At 32.4% G+C, this 8,750-nt stretch overlaps 1 long non-coding RNA gene across 1 annotated transcript; it reads left to right on the forward strand.

Moving 5' to 3' along the window:
• Window positions 1-283: 283 nt before the first annotated feature.
• LOC141598375 (uncharacterized) lies at window positions 284-4,182 on the forward strand. Its single transcript, XR_012523464.1, has 3 exons — window positions 284-369; window positions 1,058-1,155; window positions 3,788-4,182. It is a non-coding gene; the product is annotated as an uncharacterized LOC141598375 (long non-coding RNA).
• Window positions 4,183-8,750: the final 4,568 nt, after the last annotated feature.

Raw genomic sequence — 8,750 nt, forward strand, 5'->3', positions numbered from 1 at the left:
TTATCACTTTATGGGATGAGGGAAGAGAAAGAGACTTTAGTTGCTTTGGTTTCTACGGTCTCCCAGTTTGAATTCAGAAAAGTTGTGATTTTGATTTTTTTTTTTTTTTAATAAAGGGTCTAAGGGTCGGGTATGGGTCTCATAACTTAGACCCGGACCTGGATCCAAAATATTTTCTTAAGACCCATACGCGATCCATACCCATTGGGTCTGAAAAAATGAGACCCATATCCGACCCATTAGGGTCCGACCCTCTGGGTCTGGGTCGGGTCCCCGACCCACTGCCATCCCTACTCTCACCTCCATTATCTCTCTATCTCTCCCCTTACCATCGCATCCTGCATTTTTCTTCCCCATCGTGTTCTTTAGGTGCCATTTCCCTCTCTTTCCTTCCTAATTTTTTTTATTGCTTTTTGTTTTTCATCATTCACACTTCTTTTTCTTTAGTTTTCCTGCATTTATTTGATTCTTTTTGTTTTGATTTTCGTCAATTTAGTGTATATTAGGGTTTCTTACTATTTGTCGCAAAATTAGGGTTTTATATATGTTCAGATCATTGATTTAATGACGTCCTGTGATTGTATTTCGGGTTTGGTTATATGTTGTTGATGTGCTTGTAAAGAATGTAGGTTTAGTTAATGCTTATTGCTTGTCAATTTTCTTTGTGTTTGAGGCGATATTCATGACTAATTCTACTGCTATCTTCATCCATCCTCTATACCCTTACCCTTCCCTTGATTGGAGGTATAAGGTGACTGGGATAAGCCTGTGATTATCACCTGCCCAGATTTAGCGTTGAATGGTCAGTAAATAAGTTGATCCTTTCACTTTTCCTCCTTCATTTTACTGTCTGTGTTTATCTATGACTTTCGGGTCATTAAAGAAAACCAGTAAATGGTGTGGTTGGTTTTAAAATCTTTCAGCACTTCTTTAAGTTCAACCGTTCAAGGATGGTTTTTGTCTTCAGTAACATTAAAGTATTGTAGTAACATGGACTAATAGTTGAAATCCGGTGATGTTTAAAGCCATTTACTTATTCCGTTGCTTGTCTTGGCAGATGCATCCTGTTTTCAAGGATTATTTATGTGCCCAGAAGCAATGTCGTTGCTTCTCTACCATTTCTGCATTTACCATATCAGTACAGCTGGACATGAGGTCAGTGTCGTGATTAACTTAAATCTATAGCTTGAGTTACTCCACCGGATACTCAAGTTGTTGAACATTGCAGTGTAGATCTATTATGGTTCGTACCAATATCTCGAGGGCTTCTACTTTGTAGTTTAGGGGTGTAACTAAGTCGATTTGAGTTAGATCCTAATATCGGTCGGAAATTTAAGCTCCACGTCTGGCTAGGCTCAGAGCTCTTGAACCAAAGGAGTTGAAGCTCAAGCTTAAATTGAGCCCGGTTCCATATGATTTAGCTTTCTGTTGCTAGATGATTTAGAGTTTGTTTTCTCCAAATCCTGAAAGTAATTTATTTTTACAGAACTAAAAAGCATCTTGTTGTTCCACCTCCAAATCCTGTAATTAATTCGTTTTCGACACAGCTGAAGATGACAGTTGTTGATCCACCTATTCTTGTTTTTAGTGGAATTACCGACTCCTAATGGATACCTAGAAAGTTCCGCCTGCCCTTGCTATTTCATGTGCAACAGTACTTATGCCGGCTAGCCGGCTGAGTCGCGATTTATGCATGTTTCGAGTTGAAGCTAATAGAATAAAAATACTTCGATTTACTTTTCTATTCAAATGTTATTTAGTGTAGGAAACTTTATTTTCCCTCGTAGGACCTGTCAGATTTCCTCCTACCAGTTGCTTATGTTCTATCCTTTAGAAACTATTGACTATGCTTACTGAGAATGTTTCCATCCATGTTCCTGCTGTTTCATCACATCAAAAAGTTTGATTTCAGATGTGACTCATACAATGCAACTTAAGTAAGTGAAGTGACAGATCCAAGTTCACAAACAAGCCTTTCCAATTCCCATTTCTTTGTTACTCTCTTCCTTCTTCCTATTTTTTTCGTAGGTTTTTTTTTCTCCTATTTGCCAGAGTGATAGATTCATGCTCTTTTAATGAATTTTTCTAAAAAACAATGCTAAAAAATAATAATTATCATTTAGGTTGGGAATGAAAGTAGTTATCGTTTTAGGGTTCACGTAGGCATTGGAATTATACGCGCCTAGGATGGACAAAGTCACCATCTCGCATGACGACTTATAATATAGACGCCATAGCATCCACTACGGCAATTTTAGCCTTCCATAAAGTCTGTTTAGTTTCGGCCATTTCAAGTGTAAAATGTAGGGTGAATCACTTGGGTAATTATGATTCCACATTAACCCAGTACACAATTTAATTGGGTTTGTGCTACTTGCTCACTGATTTATTCACGTCATACGTCCAGAATTATTGTGAAGTTGCAAACATTGGATGCAATGCTCGAGGCAATTTTCAATTTTTCATTATGGGTCATTCGAAAACAAACCTCTCCGTGTTGTTCACATAGAGGTAAGCTTTCTTATACTCCTTCCGTCTCATTCATTTATTTACCTTTGATTAAAATATCTCCCACAAATAATAAAAAGATAAACAAATGACCGGGACAAAGGGAGTATTAAAATAAATATTTAAATGTCACTCGTGTATCACTATAAGAATTTTTTAGTGTATCAGAGTTAAAAGCAAAAAAATCTATTTGCATCAATGTCTTATGTGATCATTTTACTCTTGAGAAGATAAATTTGTGTTGCTGGTTTGTCCTTTCATTCATTAGTAAACTTTGGACAAACCTTGACAAACAGCTTTCTTCATCTAACAGAGTCACTACGCATTGCTGTATGTGTGTTCATAGGATTTTGGTGGCTACTCAGTCGTTTCAAATGGAAATCGTAGAAGGAATTTGATAGTTAGAACATAGTGGATAATTAATTCTTCTCATTTCTTTCTTTGTTAGGTGAATATTCTAGATTGTTGGAATTATCAGATCGAACCATTCCATGAGAAAAGTTATAATTATATCCCACCTGCTTGCTTTCCCTTTCCTTTTGTGAAAATCTATAGTCGGTTCCTTGAGTTCATAACTTCATAATACTACTTTGCGGGATATTATATGTCATTCATTGTACCTCAACTATGGACTATAAACAACGGTGGCTGTTGTTAGTACTATTTTATGCTGGCGAGTTTAGTTTTGACATTGTTTAACCCAAACTCCAGTCTTAATGAATTGTTTGTACTGCATAATTTGGAGGAAAAAGGATAGTAAGGAAAGGGAGGGATAGACAAAAATGCTAGAAGAGAAAATCCAATCAAAGCCCCTATCAAAAGAATGCCAGGAAAAAGCAATCAAACCCCCAAACTCACCAACAAACTGGAAATTAAAACATGGACTTGTTATTGTATGTAATACGTCCATCATCGGTATCCTGAGTGGTTAATCCCTTCACGTTCTCATTGCATGTTTTACTTATGTTTTATCGATATACGTAACCTATACAACATACATTAGAAAAGATTGTTCTGGCCCCATAACCAGTTCTGTAAAAGAGTTCACATTACAAACACTTATTTATCGGCCCTTTATATCTGTTGTGCATTTGCGATGCAGAGATGAACCTACATTATACCTCCTCTTATGTTCACATGTTCATTTAATAACCTTGTTTTCCCCTACACTGAAATGCCTTATACATGCCATCATATATGCTTCTCCCCAATCCCTCATGGATAGTTTATCTGCGTATTATCAACCTAAGATAATCCCATTTATAATTTTCTTGTGCAGACTACGTTCCAAAATCACCCATTTTCTTAGCACGAGGAAATTTGGGAACTCCATATCGTCCCAAGGCTTGACATGAATAGCTATTAGAATTTTGGAAAGTCTTGTATGGCAATCCTTGAATACTTCGATTGCAGGAATGTGAGCAAGTACAGAGACATTTGGGATGCCCATGACAACCTAGATAGCCCAAGATGCAACGTTCGACGACGGATATACTTGGCATTTGTGGAGAGAAGAGGATTGCTGCTATTTTTTGGGTGCTTTAAGTCGCCATCCTCTAGCTACTGTTATAATCAACAAGCCACTTAGATTAATGTAAAGAGTAACGAACTCTTGATCAAGGTCATGTGAATAACCTTTGTGTAGCAACTACGCATGCCATAGTGCATGGCTTTCTATTTGTTGGTAAAGCTATCTTATTTTGCTGCTTATGTAAGGCTACCACACATGGCAATGCATTTATTTAGACTAATATAATTAAGTTAGAGAGTTAGATCCTCCTTTCACTTGCACCCTGGACTCATAAACATGCATCGAAAAAACTTGGGCATCTCATGCAAATTGTTTCCCTCAAATATATTAGCATAACAAGGATGCTAAACTAAGTCGATTAAAATATCTTGGGGTATCGTGCACGTAGCGCGCGATACAACAACTAGTGTGTGTGTGTGTGTGTGTGTGTGTGTATATATATATATATATATATATATATATATATATATATATATATATATATATATATATATATATATATATATATATATATATATAGGCAAGATCCGGTGAGTTTGCCACTTTTCGTGAGTTACCCCTACGTATATATACAAGTGACCTAACAAAACCAATAGCTCACAAATCACAATCATACGTCACAAAATAAACTAAACTCGTATCTCTCTCTCTCTCTCTCTCTCTCTCTCTCTCTCTCTCTCTCTCTCTCTCTCTCTCTCTCTCTCTCTCCTTTACTACCAAAATTGTTGGTACGTTGTTATGATCAAAAAAATCGCACAAAAATTCTTCAAAATCGATCAACAAATTCATCGTTTCATCACATTTTTTTTGTAAATTCCAGAAGTTTACACAAAATCATTAATAATTTCGATTAATTCAATTAAAACTCTCAGTTTTTTCTTAATACTCAAATTTCGGAAAACCCTAACTCTTCAAATCAAAACGAAGGTATGAATATTTCTTACGATTCATATTTAATACTCGAATAACTGCAGTATTTGAAATAAATAACAAATTCTTATGATTTATGTTTTTTTTCGTGATTAATAACATTAATATTTCAATTAATTGTATATTTTTTGGGTGATTTGCAGGTGGAATGACGTTGAACAGAACAATTGATGCTTAATGGAATAATTGAAGTCGTGTAATAGAATAACTGATGTTGTATGATTGAATAATTACGTTACTGTAATAAAATATCTTGTTTACTAAGAATAAGGTTCTCTGGTATGTATAGTTATTTTAATGTAGAAACTCGGTTATTGTAATGAAGAAACGTAGTTATTTTATAGTTAACTCAGTTGTTTACTGAGAATAATGTTCTCTGGTATTGATAGTTATTCTAGTGTATAAACTCAGTTATTGTATTATTAAAACTCAGTTATTGTATCTGTTAAGTTATAGTCAGCCTTTTGGTGATTTACAGATTGAATCAAGATAGACGCGGATAATTGACGTTCAATGGAAAAATTGATGCATTTACTTGGTCATTTTGTTGTTAGTTTTCATCTTGTTTAATTGAATAACACAGTTATTGTAATGTAGAAACTCAGTTATTGTAATGTGAAAATCTGGTATTTGTAGTTATTCCAATGTAGAAACTCAGTTATTGTCATGTAAAATTCTGGTATTTGTAGTTATTGTAATGTAGAAACTCAGTTATTGTAATGAGTAAATCGTGTTATTGTATTGAGATGAAACTCAAATATATTAAGTTTCTATCTTTTGTTTGGTTTCATCATGTTTAATTGAATAACTAGTCATTTTCATTCAATCAATAATTGAGATTGGTTAATTTCTATCTCGTTACTAATTTACTCCAAGTAATGTTGGTAATTTTGAAAAAGATCTCGAAAACTTTATTAACGAGTGCAAATTTTTTTTTGTGAAAGAGCTCGCTAATAGATATTTACCAAATGTATATTGTGTATTACAATTGGTGTCAATAATCTTCTAATCGAAGAAATTTTGAAATCGACTTGGCTTTTGATTAAAAAAATGGATCTTTTTTTATGACAATACTAACTCAAATATAGTCAACTTTCCGTCGTTTGTATATTTTCATCTTGTTTAATGGAATAAGTAACCATTTCATTATAACAACGTTAAAAAAAAATTACATTCATTACATAATTATTTTGTCTCCATCACAGTACACTTAAGCATCTCTAACCATATATGCATCTTCATCATTACATCTAAGCATCTCAAACAATACATCTAACAATAGTAACATCCGTAATATTACATATATGAATCTCCAATGCTACGTCTAAAAGTATTTCTCCCCGACGAGAACCATGTTTGGCAGTGCTTTCACCATTCTTCCGCCAATATTTCTTCCCGGCGAAAATCATATATTGTCTATTGGTGAGAGCTGAACCAGCAGAAAATGAAAGCTCGCTAAAAGAAATAAAAACAACAAAAAGTGCGTAAGTTAAAAATAACTATGCAACTGAAATACAATAACCACCTATAAGTATTGAAATGACCATAAAAACACTATAAAATAATTGGATATTCTAGAGAAATAAAAGCATAGTTTGTCAGAATGGAATAACTAAGCAAATGAAATACAATAATCCAACTAATGCATTCAAATAACTGAACTAACACAATACAATTACCGGCTATCTTAAATAAATAATAATGTACCCAAAAAGCGAGAATACCAGCTCTGAAATAATATGTGGTTATTTTAATACTCATATTCAAGTATTTCAATTTTCAATCCTCATACTCAAGTATTTTAATGTTCATATTCAAGTATTTCAATGTTCATATTCAAGTATTTCAACCATGATGGTCGAGTATTTAATTAATTTTCGAAATTGACATAATTAAGTATTAGCTCGAACAAATTAACAAAAATCAAAATCAAAATCAAACTTACATATATATAAATTTGACAGAAAAAAAAAAACATAATCCACGATTGCAATCTCGCCATATAATCCAACAACGACACAATAATGTAAAAAAAAAAAAAGACGCCATCTTACATCAACTCTAATTTGAAATAACTAAGTTAAAACAATACAATAACTAAGTTTGAATAATACAATAACTCGACTAAAGCAATACAATAACTATTATTAACAGAATAACACAATAAACAAGAAATAATTACAAATAAATAACTGAGTTTGAATAATACAATAATTCGATCAGAAGTAATACAACAACTGTTAACAGATTAACACAGCAAACAATTAAAAGTAAATACAAAATACAATAACTGAGTTTGAATAATACAATAACTTAGGTAAAGTAATACAATAACGGTAACACATCTAAATCAAAAACCCTAAAAATTATCAAAGATACAAAATACCACAATTGAATAAGAAAAAACTTATCAAACAGCTTACAAACAACATAAAAATGCACAAGATCGTTTAGAATTCTCATATCAAACTCAAAAACTTATAAATTATTGGGAAAAAAAATGAGAAAACAAGCAATTTAACAACAAAACATAAGTGCAGACGGACATACAACGAATCAACGAAAATGAAAAGGATATTAGATAAGAACGAAAATAAAAACGCACCAATCAGATCTAGAAAAAAAAAATTAGTACTTACCTATAATGAAATTGAAGAGACATATGAAGATGAAGCGAAATAGACAACGAAATCTCCTTAATTGATGACAAATTTGAACGAGGATGATGAAGATTGAGTTTGTAGCCTGCAACTTGAGCGAAATTGAACGAATTTGATGAAGACGGAATTTGACAAATTTGAACGAGGATGACGTCGTTCTATTTTTTTTTTTGTCTGTCTTTTAGGGAGAGAAATAGGAGAGGGAGAGTGATTTTTCTAATAATGAGGGGATTGAGAGAAAAGTGAGTATTTATAGGTTGGGAAGATTTAATCTCAACCATCCATTTTAGATGAGATCAATGGTCCAGATTTAGAGGGGTAACTCACCAATAATGACCCAACTCATATGATCCTACTTCTATATATATATATATATATATATATATATATATATATATATATATATATATATATATATATATATATATATATATATAGTGGGGTTCTTATGAGTCCACCAAAAACTTTGAGTCCCTAAGTCCTCACCACACCCCTTAGATCATGCATGGTGGATGGTAGGGATTGAAGACAAGAAACACACTTAACACTAATGAGTTTCCTATACACTAATTAATCCCACTTTCTCTCTCTAGCTTTAATTATACATTCACTAATTAATTATCATACATACTTAACATTATCTTTTGTCTTCTTATGCTTCAAAGTTTATACAAATTTTATGACACTTTTATTGTTTTACAAATGCAACTTTAATCTTTTACGAATGTAACTTTAACAAAAAAAAAGTGTAACTTTAACAAAAAAAAGCGGTTTTGACGTATTTTATTTTGTTTTTTGTAATTTTGAGACAATTTTACGACTTTTTAGGATTTTTAGAGTGTAACTTTAACAGAAAAAAGTGTAACTTTAAACTACGAAGCGGTTTTGACGGATATTATATTGAAATTTTTAATTTTAAAGAAAGTTTATGACAATTTTGTGTTTTACGAGTTTAACTTTAGTCTTTTTCGAGTGATTTTGACAAAAAATAATATTTTGATTTTTGTAATTTTATCATAACTTATTGTAACTTTAGTCTTTTACGAGTGTAATTTTAGCAAAAAAAAGGTGTAACTTTAATTTTTTAGAAGTGTAACTTTAATCCATTGAAAGTGTAACTT

The sequence above is a fragment of the Silene latifolia genome, chromosome 9 (assembly GCF_048544455.1).
Source record: "Silene latifolia isolate original U9 population chromosome 9, ASM4854445v1, whole genome shotgun sequence".
NCBI classification, from domain to species: domain Eukaryota; kingdom Viridiplantae; phylum Streptophyta; class Magnoliopsida; order Caryophyllales; family Caryophyllaceae; genus Silene; species Silene latifolia.